Consider the following 25,875-nt stretch of genomic DNA (forward strand, 5'->3'; position numbering starts at 1 on the left):
ATTTATATTTGCAAGACTATTCTGAAGCAATTTGTACCTCTGCAGGCACACAGCTAAGACAGCAGCACACACATAAATATGTACTTGATAGATTTCCTCACCCACCCAGCCACCCTACCTACCCTGTTCAAATTTCAGATCGTAGACTTTGATCAAATAGATAAGCTTGTTTAAATAACACTGGACTAAACATGTTCCCAGTTAAAAAAATAATAATCAGATGATCATACCCAGCAGTTCAGAAAGTCTTCGAAGAGTTATTCTGAAAATATGCCAGACAGTGTGAGAGAAAAAAAGAGAGTGTGCATGTTTGCATAGAGTGGGCGAACATGCATCTGCAGACTCACAAACCAGCAAGCAAGCATAGCTCTCAGCAGCCAGTCTGCTGGGCTACACAGACTGAAATGAATGGCAGTTACGAGTTTAAGGTCAGTCACTCATAGATTTCGTTTCATGCTTCGGTAATACATAGAGAAAGCATTATCTCATATTAAACTGCATAATCTGAGAATTAATGTGAATCTGCCTGCCATAAGAAGTACCCACTTCTAAAAAATGGACTTTAAATTTTTATTTAAAGCATTATCCAACATGTATGCTATGTTAGAATTACTATATTGACATGCAATAAAATGCTCCAGCATAACAGCTATGCAGAAGATCCAAGATATAAGTGTGCACACAGAGAGTTGGCTTCTGAATGCATCCTGCATGCCTTACATGTAGTTTTTAAAAACATGATTAATCATTTTGGGAGGGTTCTGTGTTTTCAGGGAGACAAATATTTAAAATTTCCATCATAAGCAAACAGCATCAAAACACACTGTAGGGTTAAATAAAAGCACCATCACTTCTGCTCCATACCATTTCAGCTAAGGACCCTGTGAGCAGCTTTCCACAAGCCAGTGTGGAAAGTTACAGTCCTGCCCCCATAAAAGGGCTCAGCAATGACGGCTGCAGTATCCCTGCAGCACACAGCCTGGTACAGATCTCAGAAGAAAAAACGTGAGTGCCACCAACAAGATCTTAGGGGCTAGCTGGGAATCCCTGTGATAGCATCCGGTAATGTTTGGCTTACTTTTTCTGTGGAAGAAGATCGAGAGAGGAAGAAAGGTCAAGGGTGTGGCAGAGGGCTAGTCAAACCAAATCCCACGAAGAAGTTGAATTTTTGATTCTGCATACTATATGTGGGATTTTTAGATATAAAAAAACTATGAAATGCAACAGATTATCAGAGGAGGGTATTTTTCTTGTCCTGCACGGTGATGACTATCCTGCCTGCTCCAACTTAACACATGCTGTTAATTCACTCTGCTTTAGAGATGGCACTAGATGCATCTGTTTGTGGGCTCACGCCCCAGAAAAATGAGACATACATTTCTAAAACCTGGTATTTGTGCTTAAAGGCCGGGACTTACTCCACCACCCAGCTTAATCACTCTGATCTATTAGATGTCGGGTTTTACATATTATGAGCACAATATGGAAATGTGCACAGGATATAGCAATAACATTTGGTACTTTTTACCAGTGGACATGAAGTCTATGCAAAAATTTGGTTCCGCTAAATCCTGCTTCATGTAGGCCTTTAAAAATATGCAGATCTCATACAGAAGGTCTTGCCTCATTCACTGTGTATTTTTTTAAAAAATCACATGTAGTAATAACAGAGAGTAAATAAAAACATGAATTGGCTGCAGCATCTTCATTCCCAGTGCTAGACAGAAGTGCTCAAAAAATACTTAGTCAACGGGAAATCTACCTTTTCGGATTTGGTAATTTCTCCCCTAATGTGTATTCAACTGCAATCAAGCTGCCCTATGTATTTCTCTGAGCTTAATGAAGGCCTAATATTGTTCTGGAGTTACCAAGCACATACTACAGAAGAAAGTCATCTATCCCAGTCTTCCTCAGACACCCATAAAAAATAGAGGGAAACTGGTTCTACAAAATCTGAAGATTTGGTAAATTTATATCAGGTATAGATTTTTTTTTGCTGGAAGTTTGGGAATATACAAATAAAATTAATGCTGGCTTTGATCCATCCAGATTTATGAATACACGGTATGCATGCGTATGTTAAAACAGGAAAGAAACAGGAAGGAAAGAGAGAATAGCAATTGATAAATACTGAAGAAACAGGAGGGGACAGCCCACTGTGACTGAAAAGCACTACAGACATGTTGGCAAGGAAGGTCAAAGCAGAAATTGCTTCTTCATACACAGTGATTTTTAGGGAGATTGAGTCAAGAGATGAGTTTCTGAAACATAGAGGATTCGGACACTATCCTTGTCATGGAAATGAGAAATTAATTGATTAAATGAATGGAAGTGACTGATTAAATCCTGTGTTCCTCCTTATAAAATGTCAACCTTTATATTTTCCTTTTCTAGATATGCCAGAGTTCCAGTGCTCAACTCAGATTTTCCAGAGTAAGGAATTTACTCTGAATTACACTAATAAAATACCAAAGTAGTAACAGTAAAACTAAATCACATTTCTGTGGCTCTGTGGTTAAATTAGCATCCTTTACAGCTGAAGAATATTTTGATATGTTTCTAAAGGCAAATTCTGCTCATTTTGATTCACTGATGAACAGTTTGCTTCTAGTTTGGGTTTTTTTTTTTTTTTTTTTTTTGACAAATGACTAGAGTGATCAGATTAAGCTAGCAGTCATGCATAGTGCAGTTTGGCTCAAATGGACAAACAGGAGGGTGCTGAATCAAATTCAGGATTCTTATCATAATAGACAACATGAACGTATTTTCACTTCAAAACTAGAACATAGCTTAAAAAAAAAAATTTAAAAAAAAGAGAGAAGTAGCCTCCTTCCACTGATTGCAAATAATGTGGCACCAGCAAAATGGACTCAGACACAGAAAAAGGGAAAGGATAGATAACAAAAATTACAGAAACTATTACTCTAATTTATTTAAATAACCAAAAGAAGGTTTGGGAATTTCCAGTGCCATCGGCAATTTACATTAACTAAAAGTCCTGAAAGCCAGTCAGGAAGTGGTAATAGAATAAGTTCAGTTTATAGGCAGGAAAAAAAAAAAAAAAAAGAAAAAGAAAAAACAAAGGAGGAAGAAACAGCCTGAACGGATTCTTGATTCTGAACAAGAATCTGTTCTTTTTTTGAGGGAAAAGGATATGATAGTAAAGACACTACACCAAGACTATTCAAAATATAGGAATCTTTACAGATAGCAAAACTCCTAATCCTATAATGGGCTTTTTTCAGCACTAGTTTTAGTAAGTATTCCAACAAAAAATGGTAAGCTCAGAACTTAGAACATATACTATAAATTTTCCATAAACCTGCTGACAGTGAGAGACCATAAACTTCGTCGCTTTGGTTCCACAGCTATAAAGATAGAAGGTTTTTTTTAGCTGCTGCAATTAAAGAAGAATCTATTGCACATAACAGGAGGAACATTATGTTTTTCCAAGATTCCACTGTAACATTACAGAGAAATTATGTTGTGTTTAGTCCAGCGAGGAAACTCCTCAAGATAGGCAGCTGGAGAACAGCACCATCTACCCCACTGCTTTATAAATCTTCTCTGGGAAAAAAAAAAAAAAAAAAATAAAGCCCTTGATACCACTAGGCAAAGCAAGAGGTATGCTTAAAAATTCCTTAGGCTCTTAGTAGAGATAAGTACTTCACGCTGTTATTGAGAGGTTTTAACATTTGAAGTTTTATAAATTGATACAAAGATGTATACCTTTTTTTCCCCTACCCCAAATAACTTACCAAAACCATCCATGGCATCAAAAGGCTGGACGAACGATTTTTAATTTGAAATTTATGTTTTAGGTTGATTTTACTGTTAAAAGGAGAACTTATGCTATCAAATATAAGTAGAGAATTGGAGAACATTTGCTCAAAATAGTTCTTATTCCAAACAGGGAACTGTGGAATACAATTATTCCACACATATGTTTATTAATTTACAACATTTAAATATACCTTCAGTTTTACCTATACTTTGTGTGAAAAGATCTATTGCATACTTTGAAATTACCTGTGTAATCAAGAGAAAAATTAGGCTGGGATGTCAGCATAGATTTTTGGTAAAGGATTCTGATGCTTTAAATTTTAAGACTTTGTTTACAGCTATTTGTGATTCTATCAGATTTTAGCCATTCAGGTGGAAATTTTACATGTCAGTGATGAGCTCAGAGATAATAATTTGGACGTATCTGAGCCAACTGGAAAGAAATTTTTTGCTTTTCCCTCCTTTAAGATGTCTAGAAACCCTTTTTTGAAACAAGAAACACTTTTTGCTGTAGCAAATGATGGTTTTGGAGCAGGAACTTTGAATCTGGCAGGGAGCTGAAACTGTGTGTCACAAAACTGCCTTTTGCTATTCCTCTGAAACACCATCCACATTTGGCCAACTTTTAAACCCTTGAAAATTGCAAGTTTTTAAGAATTAAGATTTCTAAAAGTTCTCTCCTGACTGAGCCTGATCACTCCTCACTCAGACCCTAGTCCTGAGTAGATGGAGCACAAAACTTCCCAAAAGAGTGAATGACATGCTACCATCCAGACTAGTATAGATACAGAAAGTTTGCCCCTTTCATTACTCTTCTCAGGCAGAGTAAGAGCCTGGTCTTAAATTCAGATTACTGTGTCAGTTATAATACTTAATTTCAGTATCCAGACATACTGAATTTTCTGACACCAAAATGGGGCACCATCTGCCTTTTCTATTTGCCGTTAGAAACCAACATGTAGAAATGTACCTTTCCTAAAGAGTAGAAGACATGCTGTAATATAACTAGCTTGTGCATTTCTTCAGTGTTTTGTACCTAAGAAAGATGAGAGAAGATAAGACTAAGTAATTGTGCCCAACTCATACAGAATAAATTACTTACTACATACATAAAATGGGCCAAAATACCCGAGTACTCTGGACAAACTCAAGAGATATTAACAAACACTGATATTTCAAAGAGTTAGCAGATGTTTTCGCAGAGGCAGAAAAACAGAAGAAAAAAGACATTTCTCTGTATTCCTACACAAAATGTTAACTACTTGTGAACAAAGATGTTCACTGGTAGAAAAGCAATACTATGATTTAACATTAAGCAACATTCCCTGCTTACTCAACAAACACAAGATCTTAACAGACCATGTCTCATGGATCTAGCTTCATCTAAAACCAAGAATGAGCTCTGAAATGCAAAACTGGAGCTTAGAATCCCATGTTCATATTCATTTGTTCTGCTAATATCAAAGACAAATTGAATGGAGTGACTAATCACCATGAGTTACTGTTCTGAAAACAGCCTAGCAAGAAAACTTTGAAAAATCTTCAGAAGACAGCTTTGTATCTATTGAGATTAGCTTAAGGGTAAGCCATCTTCAAAATATCACATATTACCATGTTTGTGCTTCCACAAACAGTCGGAAATGAGCCACATGCCTAACCCCATCTATGTGGTGATATTAAGAAAACTGACTAGTTTTGTTTATGAGATTTGAGGCATGAAAGCCAAGCACAAAACTTCATCATTGCCCAGCCAGGTAAGACAATTGTTGTACAACTTATTTTTAGTTGCCAGAGGACAGCATGAGGAAACCAGTGCTGAAACAAGCTCCTTAAATCAAGGACCAGGATATCTTGTAGGAGAGATGTAGCAATGGTGTGGGTAGAGGGAGAGATTTGTATCTAAATGAACTCTTAGGAAACCCCTAAAAAAGGTTGCTTATAAAATCAAGCATAGTTCCCCAACCTGACAGCATAAGCTTTGCACAAGTACTGACCCTTGAGGCATGGGTTAAGCATGTGTCTTAACTAGAAGACAGCATGAAGAAGCCTCTCAGGTACCATTATAGATTTGTAACTGTGATACCTGTATTCCACATTTGTAAATTCTTTAATTAGTTTAATCTTGAAGTACCCCGGGGTGATTTCAAACTAACTGGCACACACCCCAGTACGACATCCCTATAGAGTAAGCCTCTAAACTGATGAAGCACCATTAGTATAACACATAGTACAACACAGTTCTTCAGATCACTTAAAAGATAAGTTGTACCTCTGTTGAAATACACAGCCCAATTTGAACATTAGTAATTCAGGAATCTATGTGGAAAAAAACATCCTTCAGGTATTAGGATTATCAAAAAACCCATCTTTTTGACATGGAAGAATGGCAGACCATGTGGAACACATATAAATATTTTTCTTCTCCCCGATTTTGCCCCCACCCCTTCCCCCAGGGTCTTCCATTGTTTCATCAGGTTTGCTTAGCGATGTCAGCTCCATTTGCTAACCAGTCATATTTCATAATTAATTGGCCTCACAGAATTATTTCTCAAGGCTCATTTTCCTGCCAAATGCTTGACTGTGTACTGAGCAACAAGAGCCTCTCAGACCTCAGGTTTAAATATGTGCATGCAAGTGCTCTTGTGCAAGTGCACCCATGGGCGTGAAAAATATGCATGATGACGTTCTCCTCAGGTAAACTGTCTCGGCTCTCTCCTCTCAAATACTGCACTAATAAGACTACTTTTTTCATATCTCTTGATGTAGTTTCAAGTTACACTGCAACTGATACCTAAAGTAGGTCCAGCTCTATTTTTTCAAAAGACATATTTGCTAACAGATGAAGAACTAAAGAGAAACACAAGTGCCCGGCCATTTTATAATCTCCACACTTAAAGAGGAGGCCTCAAATTAGGCCTATCAATGTGAGACTTCCTGTTATCCTTACTCCCTTTTGGGTGCCCAGTACAAGAAGTAAAACCAGAGGCCCTAAGCTGGTCAGGATATATAAGCACAACCTCGGGTAGCAGGGCCTGCTTAGATTGTAGGAAAAAAGACTCAGGGAGACCTTATTGCTATCTACAACCATCTGATCAGAGAATACAGAAAACACAGAGCCAGACTCTTCTTGGAAGTGCACAGCAACAGTCCAAGAGGCAACAGGTCACAAGTTGGACTATAGGAAATTTCAGTTAGATACTAAGTACAAATGTTTACCATGAGAGCAGTCAAATACTGGAACGGGCTGTCCAGAGATGCTGGGAACTGCCTGTCCTTTGAGGATGAGACTCAACTTTGAGTTCAAGACTCAGGTGGACAAGTACATGAACAACTTGATCTAAAAATACCTTATTTGAGCAGGGGTTTGGACTGTATGACATCTTGACATACCTTCCAATTTATTCTATGATTCTATGCATCTAATACACAGATCTGCAACAAAATACTCAGAAGATATTAGTTACTTTGATGATGGTCTATTTCCCCATTCTTCACAGTTGCCTGATTTCAAGATTCTGTTTCATGGTTTCAACCCTTCTGGTGCTCTTTCATCAAGACATCTGCCTTTTATAATTGGTCTTCTATTTTCTCTAAATGAGATAGGAATTAAGGAAGCTCCATGGGCAAATTCAACCTTCCCCTCAATTCATCTACTCACTGGCCCGATCAATGTATTAGAGTCTCAGTTCTATCATAATCTGAGTTAGGGAGGAAAAAAAATATCCCTTGGCCTCGCTGTACCTTCTTAGCATTTCTGTAAACTGCTCCAGTCCTTATCCAAAATATCTTTGTTGCCCATTGCTCCAGTAATGGACCTACCTGTTCTCAGTAGTCAATGGCACCCATATGTTTGAATACCCACCAAGACTGAAGTGATAAGTAGTCAGCCATCTTTTGTGGCTCCACAAAATAAAACCAGCTGCCCCTTTTGATGGAGATGGCTGCCTTCATCTGTTTAGTTCACTCTATCAGTGTTTTTCCATACATACACATGATGCAGGGACATGTACAGTAAAGTGATCAGTGTCCAAGTGTTAGAAGGTAGAGCCTCATCCCAAACCAGAAGATTGTAGAATCAATCTTATGGCATGACCTAGTTTCTTCACTCTATTTCTCTCCAGTAATGGTATTCAAATATACTACATCTGGTTTTAACACCTCCACATTCACATTTCCTTCCTAGAAGATGATCCTCCAATTGAAAGGTCCTTGTGGTGAGGCTAACTCTATAACCTCACAAAGTTATACTTACTGTGACCATAAGGCCAAGATAACTCTTCACCCAAATGGTTTGGAAAAGTCTTGGTGCTTCAGCATCCCATTCCTGTCTACCAGCTACTGGTAGCACAAGGCCCTCATTTTCTAAGCATCTTCAGAGAAATAGATTTGCCTTAGTTATTCCACTAATCACCATCAATCTTCTCTGCTATTGCAAGCATGCCTACATGTACCTGTGAATAATCTGCAGCCAGCACATCAAGTCCTCTTGTGTACCTTAGCTACTCTTTATCCAATTAGAGATTATCACAGAGCCACTGGACTGCTGCAGTGCCACACAAGGAAGGTGTGTCAATTTACCTCTGGGCCTATTCTCACAAACCTCAAGTCCAAAAGGAAAAGTCCACAAGGGGTATCAGTTGTTGAACTAATCAGTGTTCTACACATTTTCCTGTATTCTCTCTTTGATGTAAAGAACTGCCTTGTTATTGCCCCCACTGGTCCAGCAACAACTACAGCCACATCTGAGTGGCTCATTGCTGCCACTAGCAATTCATCTGGCACATACTCTAGAAAAGCATGGTCAGACAGCAAATGTTCATTAAAAATTATAATGTCCAGCAGGGAAGGTACTGGCTGCAGTCATCCTGTGCAGACCCCAAGTGAAACAGCAAATTTCTGAATATTCTAGATAGAAAAAGCATGGTAGATGTTGTAGGGAAAGATGTGAGTGAACAATCCATCAGGCCTTTGTAACTGGGAGCTGTATCTTCTGTTCTGGTGTACTTCTTAAAATTCTCAATTACCAGTTAAGAAAATACTTCTCAATTCTAACAAAAATTCAGCCCTTCTAGAAGAGAAGTCTCAATAGGAGGTTTGCTCAGAAGATATGATTCCATTTAAGTAGCAGAAATGTACCATCTATATTAAAAGATGCATTTTGGAGCTAATTAGCAGCTTCTTCCACTACAGTTATTGTGAAATCATGCAGGACCAGGAGTATCTTGAAAGGAATCCTTATAAGATGTTCTCTGATACATTTACATTTTTTTATTTGAAAAAAGTAATAGGGACTGTATTAAATATATAGTCCTAAATAAGGTTGTGCTATATTATCTTCTGTGATAATATGAATCAGTCACTGTCTTCAGTTGAACTGATCATGATGAGCTAAGTTAAAAATTAGTTTAAGTGCTTTCCTGGATCAGGGCCTAAATCTCTGATCCTCACACACACATCTCCAACCATCAGAGAAGTCCAAAATTAACATCCACAGAGGTTATATCTCATTCTTTGGGAATAACTTGCAAGCTTTCCAAAATTCTGTTTCTGTGATATAACATATACTCCTTACTCCAAAGAAGAAGTCCAATTTTAAAACTGACTTAACAAGCCTGCAAGCATGGCCAATGGAATCTGAACCAAAAAGCAATGAGAAACACTCAGTTCTATAACGATTGTTATTTGTTCTCAGGAGCACCTAAGATCACCATCAGAAATTAAGTTCTTGTTGTGCTAAGTGCAATGTATACTTAGAATAAAGAATGTTTACTCAATAGCCCAGATTTAAATATCCAGGCTTATACTAGTGACTGAAAATAACACCCTTAAAGAAAGTTTCTCCATTTCTTCACAAAACTCAAATAGACCTGATAATGTATCTCCTGCTTCCATTATGAGGTTGCATTGTTTAATAAAATTGGTCTATTTTCTAAACTCTAAATATAAAATCTTTTGATCAAGCTATCAAGCAATTCAACAACTACAAATACAAGAAAGCTCTACAGAACTAAAGAATTAGCACCAAAAGCAACCATTCAAGAAATCAGGGAGATACAAAGTAAGTAATTGCAAAGGACACTCACAAACTAGCCATAATGTAATGGCAGCATCCATATATGTTACAGCTGATGAAGACCTCAGTTCTTGCCAGAACAATCACGAACAACAACAAAATCATACAACTTCAGTGTTGTCTAACCAGCATCAAACAGAAAATGGTGTCACAATCATCTGCAATACACTCTGTCTCAAAGAGATGAGAATCAAAACCCATCCAAAAAAAAGGAAAAGCAGGGTAGGAAAAAACCTAGGATTCTGGTTGGTGAAAGCCTTCAAAGTCACTTCTATGCTTCTGTAGAAAGACAAAAATGCATTGTCATCTGTCAAGCGGAACAAATAGGACCTTAGTGATTCAGTAACAGTTGCGCTCTTTTGGCAGATATTAGCTTGTTTAAGGCAGGGAAGATCAAAGGAAGTAACAGGATGCCAACAGAATAAAAAAAAAAAAAAAAAAAGGTCAAAGTTATTTATTATTTCAGCATTCCCCTATCTTTATTTGTTCTTCCACCATTTTCATTGTTTTGTGCAACAAGATGGAGGTCTTCCTGAAACAGAGCAGTCAATAATTTAATGCAATGGTTCTTCTACAATACAGACTCTCCTATAAGTTCAGAAACCCATCAGAGCAATAGGTTTCCTACTCCTAAGGGTGTGTGAAATACACAGTTTCGTATACTCGTCACAGTGCCACAACTTGTCAAGAGCACAGGGTACATTGCCACTTTCATGTGGGCACAAATGACACCACTAGCCAGAACCTGGGCAGATCAAGAAAGACTGCCAAGCCCTGGGGATGCAAGTGAAAAGTATTGGTGCCCAAGTTATCTTTTCTTCCACTTTACCAGTTAGAGGAAAGGGTGCAGTCAAAAATAGACATATAATGCAAATCAACTTCTAGCTTCGTGGCTGGTGCTGTCATGAGGGCTTTGGTTTTTATGACAATGGGACATTCTTCAATGACTGTGACCTGTTTAGAGAGGGATGGGATCTACCTGTCTAGAAGAGGGAGGGAATCTGTCAGGAGGCTGGCCAACTTGGTGAGGTGGGCTTTAAACTGTAGGACTCAGGAGTGGGGTCCAAGGTGGCGATGCTTACACCATTTCAACCAGCTGGGGAATAAGCCAGGCCAACCAGAGCAGCAACAAATGTTCCTTAGCTGCCTCCCAAGATGTGAACCAGAAGACCAGCTACCTCAAGTGTATGTATACCAATGCACAGAGCCTGGGGAACAAACAGGAAGAACTGGAGCTCCACACCCAGTCAGAAAGCTATGATATCATAGGAATAACTGAAACATGGTGGGACAACTCACATGACTGGAGGATCACAATGGATACCTATAGGGTGTTTTGTAAAGACAGGCAGGGAAGAAAAGGTGGAGGAGTCGCACTCTATGTTAAGAAGAGCCTTGAATGTGTAGAAGTCAACTACAGCGATTATGGAAGCCCTATCGAACGCCTCTGGGTTAAGATCAGAGGGGTCATCTCCAAGGGGGATCTTACAATAGGCATCTGCTACCGACCTCCAAACCAAGATGATAAGGCCAATGAAACAATATTTGGGTGACTTAAGCAAGCTTTGGATCAACAGAACCTGATTCTGATGGGTGACTTCAACTACCCAGACATTTTTTGAAAGAACAATACAGCATCTTACACATAATCCATCAAGTTCCTGGAATGTGTAGAGAACTGCTTCCTCATACAAATGTTAGACATGCCAACCAAGAATGAGGCACTGCTGGACTTGCTGCTCAGAAACCAAGAAAAGCTGCTTTATAATATCTCAGTGATAACTTTGGCTGCAGTGATCACAATATTGTGGAGTTTGGGATCCTGCTGAGCATGTTGAAGGTTAGTACCAAGACAAAGGTTTTAGATTTTAGAAGAGCAAACCTCAGCCCACTCAGAGTTCGGTTGGGAGGGATTGCATTGGAAGCTTCCATGGAGGATAAAGGAACTAGTGAGTGCTGGGAGTTTTTCAAGAATGCTCTCCTGGAAGCACAAAACTAGATCATCCACTTTAAAGGTAAGGGAAGTAGGGAGAGCAAGAGAACCCCTTGGCTTAACTGTGAGCTTCTGAGTCTGCTCAAAACGAGAAGAGAAGTGTATCAGAGATGGAAAAGCAGATGAACACCCCTTGAGAACTACAAGGGCACTGCCGGGGCATACAGAGATGCAGTTAGAAAAGCAAAAGCCCAGCTTGAATTGAAATTGGCCAGAGGTGTCAAAAACTACAAGAAAGGGTTCTTTCAGTATGTAAACAACAAGCATAAACAAGGAAGATATTGGCCCACTGTTAAACAGGAGAGGTGAATTAGTCACCAATAACACTGAAAAGGCAGAAGTTCTCAACACTTTCTTCATCTCTGTCTTTACCAGCACTGTTGGGCCCCAGGCCTTGGGAACAAAAATCTAGGTCAATGCAAACACAAACCCACCGTCAGTGAAGGATGAGTTGCTATGCAAACTATTACAGGAGCTTGACCCCTACAAATCAATGGGCCCTGATGTTATCCACCCGACAGACTGATGTCATTATGGGGCCACTTTCCATAATCTTTGAGAAATCGTGGAGATTGGGGGATGTCCCAGCAGCCTGGAAGAAGGCTAATGTCATGCCCATCTACAAGAAGGGCTTAAAGGAGGATTCTAGAAATTATAGGCCCATCACTCTTACTTCAATCCCTGGAAAAGTTATGGAATGAATCCTCCTGGGGGCTATCACAAGTCAAATGAAGCACTTCACTGGGAAAAGCCAGCACGGATTCACCAAGGACAAATCATGCTTAACAAACCTGATCACCTTCTATGACAAAGTAACCTGCTCAGTTGATGTGGGGCAAGCAGTGGACATTGTCTACCTGGATTTCTCCAAGGCTTTCGATACGGTTCCCTACAGCCTCCTACCAGAAAAACTGATGTGTTACAGTCTATACAAGTGATCTGTGTGGCAGGTGGGGAACTGGCTGACAGGCTGCACCCAGAGGGTGGTAGTAAATATCTCTTTTTCAAACTGGAAATCTATCACAAGTGGGGTTCCCCAGGGATCAATATTGGGCCCAATACTGTTTAATATCTTCATAAAATATCTGGATGATGGGATGCAGTGTGCCCTGAGGAAGTTTGTTGACGATACCAAACTGAGTGGGGAAGTGAACACTTCGGAAGGGAGAGCCACCCTGCAGGAAGACCTGGATAGTCTGGAATAGTGGGCTAACAAAAATCTTATGAAGTTCAACAAGGACAAGTGTAAGGTCTTGCACCTGGGAAAACATAATCCAGGAGTGCAGCACAGACTGGGATCTACTTGGCTGGGGAGCAGCTCTGCGGAAAGGGACCTGGGTGTCCTGGTGGACAACAAGCTCGGTATGAGCGAACAGTGTGCTGCAGCAGCAAAGGAAGCCAACAAGATGCTGGGTTGCATCAACAAAGAGCATCACCAGCAGAGATAAAGAAGTCATCATCCCACTCTACTCAGCGGTTGTCAGGCCACACCTGGAATACTGTGTTCAGTTTTAGTCCCCGCTATACAAAAAGATGTGGACAGGCTGGAGAGGGTCCAGAGAAGGACCACAAAGGTCTGGGAAGCCTGCATATGATGAAAGGCTCAGAGAATTGAGATTCTGAGAGAATTGGGTGAATATTATGGGTAGACTTCTGAATCTACAAATTTTTTGGCTTTGTTACTTCAGTGACTTGTACTGACAAGAAGTCTGACAAAATGAGTGAGGAGAGCCAGCCTGCATGGGTGGCTTCATCAAAGCTGTTTAGAGTAATACCTAAGCCAATCCATAATACATTTGTTTTACTGACTTCCAAATATTCTTGCAAAAGCTTCAAAATTATATCTTTCCCTGGGTAAGTGGGAAAGTTAGTAATCCTTGCTTTTGGGACTACAGAAGTTCCTTCAGGCCCATGAAAAAATACCATACAATCCATAGAGCTAACAATCTGTTACACGTAACACTCAACAACAGTCCTTTTGAGCACAATTCAGTAGCCTAAATAGTAGCCATTTCATGTCATTTGGGTCACTCTAGGATACCCAAGACACTACATGAGGCTGGCATTTATAGCCAAGTAGTTAGAAGAGACCTATGATTTCTGGAGAAACTTTGTGTGGGCAACTGGCAGTTATATCTCACAGGCTATTGTGCTTCTATTGATATACATATATACATACATACATGTACAGTATGTGTGTGTATATATGTACTTTTATATATATAGTATATGTATGTGTATATATATGTGTATATCAATAGTAGCACAATGGCCCGTAGCTATACATACATATGTGTGTATATCTCTGAGAGGTCTGTTTTGGGGGAAAAAAGCTATAAACTTTCTACTTGTGCCCTTTTTATACTTATAAAACAAACAGCAAAAGGTGAGTCAGAATATTTTGCCAGTATAGCTTACCCATAAACAGAGGCAAAGGCGTTACTTTTTCATAGAAGTTCACTCACCTTAAAAAATCTATCATCATGATAAAAGGCTTTCCTTTGTCTTTTATTACATATATCTTTCATGTTTGTAGTTTCAGGTGAGGTGTGGCCTACTCTGTTCATAAACTGACACAGGCAATGTAGATTGCATTTCCATTTGGCATTAAGGTCTCTTCTAGTATTTGCTTTACTACCACGTCCTATATGGAACTCCAAATAAATTTCAAATATATTATTTGAATATATTATAAATTTTACGCCATATAAATTAAAGACAGCTTTTATAAACATGAATTGATTGTACTATTTATCTACCTTAAAAAAAAAAAAAAAAAGTAGTAACACTTAGGTATTTTCAAAAATGCTTTGGTTTCTGAAATAGATACATCCATTATTAGCTTTCCAAACAGAACTTGTTTTCTTCTTGTATTATCAACACACTTTACTTTAAAAAATAGCAAATTTTGATAATGTTCAAATTGAAATTTGGCATAGAGTTATCTTCTGTGGTCTTTTTTCATTTCATGAATTAAAGGCAGCATAAAAGCATTAATTTTCCTTTTCCATGCTACTGTCAATGATTTGAATTGAATTATTCATATTGATTTAGATTTTCTTTGGAGACTTACTGATCATCTACAACTGACTGAAAGATAGGATATTCAAACCAAACTACAAGAAAATTTGAACTCTACCAGTTCTCCAAAATGAACACAAGCATAGTGTTGGAGATACCAAGGAGGCTCAGATCTACTAAACTTACATGATTCAAATTCAGTATATGAAGGAATGTGAATACCTGATATACAAAGGTAGCACTTTGTGGAAAAGTAAAACACTGACTAGCTGAAAACTGATACCTAGATTTGAAACCTTTACTCAGTAATGTTGTCTGAATAGCTCTGCAGAACTAATTACAAGAGCACAACTAACTAGGCTGAAGTGACTGGAAGTGGACTGGAGGAGATGTGAAATATCTAATAGCCACACTGGTTCAGAGTGAGTATCTCTACAGCCCTGTAGTCTTGTCTTCAGCAACAGTGGCTACAAATGGATGCTCAGAAGAGAAAAAACAGGACAAGTATATGGGCTTTCTCCTATATAGTCTCCTAGCTTCTATTTTCTGCTCACAGGATTTGCTGAGCCTAATCCAGTTGTCTATTCCACAATCCTAAATGGAACTATCTTTAAAGTTGTTTTCATTCTCCTTTGAACCTGTACAAACTGTTTGCATCCATAACAGCCTTTGTCAGGGAATCTCATAAATCCCTACTGTGTGGGAAATTACCTCCTCTTGCTTGTTCTAAACCTGTTTTCTTGAAGCTTCACTGCATGCTCTAGGGGTCATTCTCTTTTTGGAAAAACTACTTAACACCCAGTCCCTATCCATTCTCATCATTAAATCCAAAACTGGGATCAAAAAAGACCCATCAAACCACCTCTGAAGACCCCTGGAGGAACCTAAAGTCATTAAACATCTCCCTGCTTTATCTGAAAGTCTCCCATAGCAGCTGGGTGCCCAGTTTCATGACTAAGGCAGGCTGGGACCTGAAAAAGTGGCAGAACAGCACTAAAATTCTCTATGGACAATTTAGGAGCACTCTGAGCATGTCTAACACTTACAGCAATGCACTAAAAGTAAGTGGTAAAAATTTGACTAGAAGCAAGACTAGCCTGCTGGTTAGAAATTTCACAGGGGAAAATGAAAACTTGTGTTTTGATCCTGCTCCCAGAACTATTTGTGCTTTATTCAAAGTCTGCTTTCATATAAAACTCACAAAATAAGTTTTAGACAAACCCTGTAATGTACAACCTCAAAAATACAGGAAGACTAACAATTCCTCTTGGGGTCTATTTAACCTCAAACAGCTTCATGCAAAGTATACATGCACAAGAGTCCATAGCACCAAGAGAGAAAAGCAGGCTCAGAAACCTACCAGGGACAGGGTACGTAGCCATCCCTTGCCACCATTAAGGCAAAGTTTCTGCCTGTGAAAGAGACAGAATCTGGGAAAATGCTCATTAGATCACTAGATCAAAACAAGATTTGTATTTCTGATAACCCTCTCTGGACTCATCCTTCCTTGAACACTTATCTAAGCGTGAAGTCAAAGAAACAAAGCACTCCACATTCTCATTATGGTCCTAGATGACAATGATACAAACACATGTAACTCATTCAAAACATAGGAAAGCAATTACAAAATGTTCTCATATTTTCTGGGTGGAGGGATTAAGGTATTACATTTACATGAATTACGAGTTTCCAACTGAAAAACAGAAACTATTTTTCACCAGAATATTTACCCTCACTAATGACTAGCTTCCTGCCAAATTTTCAACTAATGGTTATTTTTACATGTAAACTACTAGCATAACTTTAATATTTTGGTGAGTGATAAAAAAAAGAATTCTCAAGCGAATCTGCCACATCACTCAGAGCTTACCTTAGTTTTATATTTGTACATGCAATTGCAGACCTTGGTTGATACATCATAAAAACAGTACTCCAGTGCTGTAATACCATGAAAAACAATGACTAACTTGCTGCTAGTTTGTTTACTTATCCTCACTAAAGTAGGCTCAGTAATTCATAAAAAGCGTTCATCCATGACCCTTTTGTGCCTGACACATCCAAAATTTTTCACTTTCCTATGTCCTAATATCATATACATCCTGTATGTGCGTAGTAACCCACCCAATCTCTCAGTGTGATTTATACGCTAGCACTAAACAGGGTTCTCAGAACTGTTTATAAACACTAAATGTCAGGAATAGTTTTCCTCATACAACACACGGAAGTTGCGGGGTTTGTTCAACACGTACCAATTTAGTAACAGAGCAGTCTGAAACCTAGAAAAGAGATAATGGTTTATAGTTTGTTGATCTACGTGCATTTCCTCATTGAATATCATCCATTAATAAAGTGTATGACTCAAAGGCCACTACTACATTCAATGTAATTTTTCAGGATAAGAAATTCTAACAAAACTAAGAAATCTGGAGCTGAAATAAGGCAACTTTTGAAAACCAAAAACTATTGAGTTGATATTTGTGCCAGCCAACTGCACAATCTTATTTTAGCTGCTCAAAGGTAGTAAATATCAACGGAAATGCTTCCTGTAAAACAGAAATGAAAGCATAGAAGATACCGTTGTACAATAATCCAGTCATCTGTCAGCATTTCACTAGAGGATCTGCAGTTGAACCATATGCAACTCCACTGAGAAGGGGTAGGATTAGTCAAAATAGTCTGAGAGCGACTCTAAGTGGTTTAATAAATAAATAAAAAATATTCTCCCCTAAGACATATTTTCCAATTGTGCAATTTTCTTCTGTGGCTACTTAGCAACAGCAGTCATTTTCCATACAGGAATCCTCCCGGTACATTGAAAGAGCCCCAGGCAAACTACCATGTACAATATTCATTATTCTGAATGCACAAGTGGAAAAAAGAAAAAAAAAAAAGGGGGGGAGGGAAGTACTACATTCAGAATAACACTTTATTGTTTGGCAATTGTTACAAAATATCTTTTGCCTATACTCCAGACACAATTTTTGACTTATTAATCATAACTGGCTTTTCTCAATATAAAAAAAGAAATGCTAAAAATCTGCAAATCACTAACATCAGTCCATTGCCACAGCATTCAGCCACGTTGGGAGCCATCGTGCAGTTCAATAGCTCTGCAACCATTTCAGATAACATTTTCTACAATCCTAGTTGGAATAAGTGATTCAACATCAAGAATGTTGGACCCTTGCCTTCCCTAGTGTGTCTAAGGATACCAGCAGCCATAGTACTTTGGGAACAAAAAATAGAATGTTTAGAAAACTTAATGTGGACAGAACCATACCAGTTCATCATCAAAATATACCTATTGCAAGATCAAATCCACTTCTAGTTCATTATAATTTAGTAGCATTGTGGTTACTCAAAGGTGCCAATTAAAATCTGGCTGTACTTTTTAAGCTCCATCTGTTCTCTCTTCCTCTCTTACCCTGTTGTGACACTGGTTGAGATTGCTACCGTGTAATGACCATGAACACAGTTCAGCAAAATCTTTAAGCATGTGCAAAATGTTTGTGAAAATTCTTAAAGCTGTACCAAGGTTTGAAACGTTGATAAATCACAGATCCTGCACTCTCTTAGACGTTCCAGATTTCAAGTCCTTTTTGGCGCTGTTTTTCAACTTTACAACATTCTAATAAAATCATAGACAAATGAAGCAGTGTTTTCTGTGCTGGTATACTTTGAGCACTCTCCTAATCTTTCAACATTGTATCCTTGTTTCAACATCCGAGGATTACATTAGCTCTTTTTGTCACATATTGCATAGGTAGATCACGGTTGCTTGGTCTCTCAATACTCTTTCCAGAGCCATTGTTTCCTGAGGCACAGAATGAGATTATAATAAATGTGCAAATACAACGTTCGCTTGGCTCATTCTATGATTGACGCTCAAGGTCCTGCTTCCCTGACTGGCTGCAGTGTCGTACTTCTAATCTCACTCCTGGGATCACTGCTGGAGTGATCCAACAAGCTCAGGCAAGGATTGCAAATTCTGCTGAGTTTCTGGAAACACAAGCGCAGGTGATAATGCCATTTGTTATAGGGTTCCCTTCAGATATACAGTATGTATACATACTCAGTTCAGTTTTCCCCTTCCAGAGCAGCTCTGTTCCCCTGAACCCAGAATGACTTGCATCTTCTTCAACTGCAACTAGGTACAAAAATTGCACATCTTATCACTCAGGTACACTGATACAACCGTCTCATTATCCAGGACATAAAATATACTGAGAACTAACTGTGCCTCAGTGCTGCATGGGTGTCATGAGTCCCAGCACCACGTGCTATGGATGCAATCAGCAACTCTAGAGAGGGCTAACTTTGAGTTAGTTCATTGGTGTGGTCCACACAGACAATATGAGAACAACCTAAGGGCTTATTTACTTTGGAGGAGATGGATCACTCTATAGTCCAGTACAAATAAACATATTTGCATGGAAGAATACTGCTGCTACTCCAAAACTTCTAGATAAATGAAAAGTTTCTTGCATGCTAATTAATGCCTACTGAAAAGGGGACAAAAAAGGAATTTGCAATCAGGCTGAACAAACTTCCCTACAAATACATTTGCCTCTACTTGATTATGAGTCACTGTAGATAGGCAAATTAATTACCACACTCCTTTCCTAGCTTAACTCACTAAATCTTTGAAAGGTTTGCAGGCTTTTACTTTGAAGACAATGATGAAGTATTATTGTCACATTGATACCTCAGTGACTAGGAGAGAATTAATTGAAACATGTAAAAATTTGTCCAGAATTAATGCTTTCAGCAGACAAAGTAGTGTACCACTGCTACAATGCTCCTGCAATCAGCACTTATGACTAGTGGTAAAAGTCAAGGTTGACAATGGAAAGCATATGTGAAACAGCACACTGCTTTAAGCTGATTCGTTCTGATCCCTTTGAAGACAGTAGTAGTTTGGCTTCAAACTTAAATTAAAACTTTTTAAGACCTTAAAAATAAAAACTAGGAAACAACTCTGGAGCTAGCGATATTGGTTATAAAAGTAGTCCATCTGAATTAGAAAAAAACATTCTCTAGAAAAACTGCAAAAGGGAGGAATTTGTCTAAAAGCAGATAAAAGCTGGCACTCACTGAAAATACATCATAATCACTACCATTTGAAATACAAATTCTGGGGGGGAAAAAAAAAAACAAAAACAAAACAAAACAAACCCCAACCAAACAAAAAACCCTTCAGACACATTTAATTATCCACTCAGAATAACTGTGGAACTGTTGTTCTAGGATAAAATCCCATGTTATTTAAGCTAAATTAGAATAAGGTAATTTTACGAGGGTGGGGAGGATCACCCAATAAAAAGCTTTAACGAAACGACTGAAGACAACAACTATTTCAGTTAGATTTCCTAGCAGAGACAAATTTGCATAAAACAGAACACAGTAGACCGTTCTCTGGATGATCCACTGTAGGAAAGTGATGAAGCAGAAAGTGGTATTCCCTGGAGCAGTAGGGTTATAAATTTAAAAAAAAAAGCAATATGCTGAGCTATTTCGTATAGGAAAATGGGCAGCTGTCCAAATTAGGAATAGGTAGATGTAAGTAACCTGTGCTTACCTTTGATTTCACCACTGAAAAAGCTGTCTTGGAGTATTTAGTTTTAGGATAATGTTATCACAGTGTATTGCAGGAAATCTGAACATCATAAAGATGTATTTTAAAATCAATATAAGGACAGAAAATGTTGTGAAATTTGTGAAATCATTTCAGGACTTAGCTATGAAACTCTATTTGCTATGGCTCTGCTAGTTGTATATTCCAGTGACAATAGATGTTAACCTTCATTTGGACAGAGCAGGGAGGGGCTAAGTGACAGATAACCACTCACTAACCACATATCTGGTTTGTAAAAGGAACCTCCTATGTACAGAATAAAAGGAACCTCCTATGTACAGAATAAATAAATTTCAACCTCTAAGAATATTGGTCTGAAGCAACAGCAAATTTGAACTAAAAAAAACTTAGTGAACACATTATACAATGTACCCTTTTCCAGTGCTTCCAAAAGAGAAAGCAAAAATTAACAAGCATAAAAACATAGGCTTCATAGAGGTGGGTAGTCAGACAATGTATTTGGATATGTGCCAAGAGTCTGAGATGAAAAAAAGAATGAAGAGTAAGACTTTGTGCAGATTCAGAGCTGTTGAGTGAGCAATGAAATTAGAAAGCTTTGTGTTTTCTGCATTAGATGACTGTTGGTCTGAAATTAACTGAAGCCTGTGCTTTTTTCTCACTCAACACACTGAGTGGGTTTTGGCAGATACTTCTGCCCAATGACAATGTTGAATTAACATCATGTATAATATCACTTGGAAGAGTGTTTTTTACCAGTGAGCACCATTTTGAAACTGCCTCTTTAAAGAAAATAAATGTCTGAATTAATTCTGGAGCACTGTAGCAGTAACAGTTGTCAGCAGAAATGTCGATCTCATGGGTTAGAGTGAAACAGGGTAGCCATCCATGGATTCTAAGAGAAAGATAATGGGCACAAGTGTACTAGCCTAACTGGCCTCTGACAAATACAGTCTCTCAGGTAGAAACTGCCATGGGAGACCCTGGAACTTCCCTCCTCTGAAAATAGATGCCACCTTCATTCTCACAGTTCATGAGTGTGGTTTATTAAGGCAGGATTAAAAAAAAAAAAAAAAACCACACACATGTACTCCACTCACAGATGTCTGCATACATAGATATCTTTCCACAACAATACCATTTTTCTCAGTTGCAAAGCTCTAGCATTTCAGATTAAGAACAGTATTATGAAGCTTACACAGAGGTCTAGTCGACAGCACAACTTGTTTCTCTTGCAACCATGTTTTGGGCAGCAGAGTGTACTGCCATCATTTCCTTCATTTCAAAACTAGGTATTTCTGTCATCTTCTACCTTCCTTGACTACCAGTCACTAAAACATGGCATCCAGATTTTCATTACCCTATTTGTCTTCTAGGTCACCCCTTATTAACACTGTTAGTAATACATTGGAAAAGAAAGATACTGCCACTAACTCAGGAAGCCTCTGAGCTGCAAACTGATGTATACTGGAGGAGCATTCTTGGAGAAAAATGATCCTAAATTGATTCTATTCTTATATCCTTAAATATGCATCCACTTTTACCACTGCTGGAGACAGGACATTGTGCTACATAAACATCTGATCTGACCCAATGTAGCCATTCTTTTGTTCTTGAAGTTCATTCAAATCAAACTGTTTGCTTAGCCTAATATACTATTTCTGCTTCAGAGATGAAATCAAATGTCTTTGATCACATGGATTATAGGAAAGCAAGGTATAAGCAGACTGCATCTTACATATGTGAGAAAAGTAGTTTAGAAATGTTCTACCTTCATTCTCCATAGGAGAATAGCATTTTTTTAAAAGTCAGGTATATGGACAAGAGTTATCAGCTTAGAAATGCTCTACATCGTTTGATGAAAACACATAGGAGAATAGCATTACAAAGCCAAGTATATGGCCAAGAATTAGCAAGTCTATATGACGTATTTTTAACCAGTTTACCAAAACCAGAGAAATCTCAAACTAGAGGGAAACATGCCATAAAGTCTCTGTATCATCCACAGAATACAATCTTGCAGATATATCCTTATAACCACTGTTCTCCTCTGAGCACAGGAAGACCCTTCCTTCTAGCTTCTTATTTTGTAGAAATCAGACACGTTCACACAAGATCCTGAGCCATTTCCTAGAGAGAATCCTCTCTAAAGCAAGTGTAAAGAAATTCTTCTGGAAACTTTCAAAACCTGCAAACTACTTCCAAGTGAATATTACCAGGAGCTAAAAAGTTTTGCAAAACTTGCATACAATCATAAAGGCAGAAATAACGCCACAAAAGCGAGTATCACTCAATACAGACTCAATTTCTGAGGGCCCAGCTAAACCCAGTCTTGATTACAGTAACTCATTTCCACAGCTACAGGTGACAGGCAGCCCAAAGTGACCCACGGTCGTAATGACATTCTCACATTCAACAGGACAGAAGACATAACTGCTTCATGTTTGCAAACAGTACTGAACACTACGATTAAAATTAAACAAGGGCAAGTGCTAAGTTAAGAGAAGTGAAATCAGGGGCATAACAATACACAGCTGTATGAGCCCTTGAGCACAGAAAAGCAAAATGGCAACCCATCATAAGAGCTCCCTTTATACAGCTAACAGAACAGCCACAGATCCAAACTGGGGTCTGCTCAGCCATGAACATACCATGAGTCAGGAGCACAAACACCTTGCAAATAAAAGGGCTGATCTAGCCCACAAAAAACGCCTGCAAAATCCACACCTACTTATCCTTTTGGACTTACCTACACAAGTTTTTATGTTATATTCACTACCATGATGTCTGGACATCATTTAAAATGTCCATGCTGACCCAAGCCATATTTTACTTCTCTCTCACCTAATCTCTGTCCTAAATTTCTCTTCCTGTGTCTGATAACTGTCTTCCACATCACTTTTTTCCCCAAGTGTTCAGCAGTATGTTCTCACACACAATAAAAAAGGGGAAAGGGAGCAAAGGATAAGAGTTAGTAGAAGAGTTATACCTTCTCCCTGGAAAATAGGAAGTAAGTGCATCACTTAAATTAAAGCAAAGAAGAGGGATTGGATGGAGAAAAATGAGACCACAGATACCCCTGCCGGTGGCTAACTCCTCAGGGCACCAAGCAGCCCACAGCAAACTTTCCACTATCCCACAAGTTTTTACAAGACGAACCCACATGGATTCCTTCCCATTACTCAGGCAGTCCTACAGATTACCCTAAAACCAGGAAAGCACACATGTTATTTGCATGAGTAAGACAGTGGTAGAAATGGAGATAAAAATATATCCATCTTCCCATCTATCAGTGCAGAATATCTAGTTGTATAACTGGCTGGAATTCAGAAAGAAGCTTGGGCAAATTATTTTCACATGTGATATCTAAGAGTCATGAAAAAAGAAGACAGTCACTGTGTATCAGGAGATATTGAAACATTAAGATGAATAGACTGTAGGCAGAACTGGTAATATTGGGAAGAAACTTGACAGGATTATGGTCACTATTTGGTTACTAAAGCTTACCTAAGGAAAGAGACAGTTGTATTTTTATTTCTAGATTTTAAATGGATCAAGATTAATTAAAGAAATAAGAAAAGTTAAATAGGAATCAAGTTAGCTATTGGTGATGTAATTCCATTTTCTCTCTGTAGGTGTTCTGACCGTGTTTGCCTTAGCAAGCTTTCCCTTTATCCTTCAGGCCTTTTGCCAGCTTATTCTCTTTCCTAAATTATCGTAAACCCTTGTGAACTGTAGTAAAATCTCAGACATTCATGCAGCAATAGGATGATGTCACCAACAAGAAGTTTCTAAGAGTACACACGTAGGAAAAGAATGAATCATTTCAGAATGAGAAGACCCATGCTGAATAGCATGTTATCACTTATCTGCAAGATACAAAAAGGTGACTGGAGATTTGCTGTTCTTGCATGTTAGAAAAGTATAGGAAAAAAATAAAAGGGGAGGGCATTTTTAAAACATCCCTCCTAAGCCAGGGATCCATGGAAAATCAGAACAGTGTTTCTGAGACATCAGGTGGTTAGGAAACACGTATATTTTTATGCACTTAAATATCGTTCTCCTTAAACGTCTGAGAGTTTTTCTAGAAAATAATGGGTTTGATCCTTTCTTTTTTCCTTTTGCCAATTTCCACATGCAAGATGATGAAATGCCATTTCACCAGATCACAATGCCCAAGATAATACCAGATTTAAGAGCAGATAAACCTTCCCTCACATTTTGACCCATTTTTAATCTCTGAGCTGATTCATTGAATGTCATATATATATTGTCATATTGTCTGAACAATGCAGATAATGAATGCACGATCTTAAGAAAGGCTGAACTGAGACAGAGGAAAAATATAAGTTCCTATACAAGAAGTTGAGGACCAGGATTTCAGGGGTGGCATTCCCTGAATGCTTGCAGTATTCTGCTCAGAATCAGAAAGACGGGTAGAGTACCAAGATTTATACCTACTTCATAATATGGCAGAAAGAACAGAGATTCAGATTCATCAGCAATTAGGGCTGCTTCCTCAAAAAAAGAAGCCTTCAGCTGAAGAAAACAGGAACCAAGTTGCTGGTGCTTAACACTAAGAAAGAAGATTATGAGTAAGCTTTTAAACAAAAAAAGTAAGAAAGGACCCAATGCGGGAAAAGAGACTACATCATACAAAGTAACACCTCTGTTACAGATGAAGCAAATTCAGTGCAACTAGTATCAGGTGATGGAAGCAATCAAACAGGCAACAGCAAACAAGCTGTGACTTTATAAATAGAGTGCCAAGAGAACAAGAAAGTTGGTACATGAGCTTACGCATGAATGCTGGAAGGCGTAAGAAATATGATGATGAAACTGCAATGTCTAGTTCTGTATGTTAAAGAGAGCCTAATCAAAACAAATAGATGAGCTAAGTACCTAAAAAAGTAGCACAGACTCTATAAGGATTCAAATACCAGACTAATCAGGAAGGGATGTGTGTCTACCAACTGAAATGATCACAGTTTCTGATATGCTTAGGGACCTGAGGCAACACATGCAGAAATCGTGATAATAATGTCAGATTTTAACTATCGCTATGTAGGTAAATAAAATGTATGAGGATATAATACAATGACCAAATAAAAGACACCATTAATGATTGTTTCATGGAGCAAATAGATAGTCCACAATAAAAGAGGTAGTGCATGACTTGATTCAAAAATCTTGCACGGTGGAAGAGCACTTCTATGACAGCAACCTCAGCATGCCTAGATTCAACATCTCTGCAGAGGTATGAAACTCTAAATGCCCCCCACAATTGTCCACAGTCTCAAAAGGACATAAAAATAGAGTCATATTAAAAACCCACAGGGTGAATTGAGAGAATTAAATCCTTAGAAGTGGCTACTTGAGGACATCAAGTATAAGCATGTATGCATACTTTGC

The 25,875-nt window shown here is 38.4% G+C and overlaps 1 protein-coding gene across 1 annotated transcript in view; it reads right to left on the minus strand.

The window, feature by feature from the left end:
• The window catches only part of ESR1 (estrogen receptor 1), a 158,911-nt gene that overhangs the window by 116,412 nt on the left and 16,624 nt on the right, over positions 1-25,875 (minus strand).

The sequence above is a fragment of the Strix uralensis genome, chromosome 3, assembly GCF_047716275.1.
Source record: "Strix uralensis isolate ZFMK-TIS-50842 chromosome 3, bStrUra1, whole genome shotgun sequence".
Lineage (NCBI taxonomy): Eukaryota > Metazoa > Chordata > Aves > Strigiformes > Strigidae > Strix > Strix uralensis.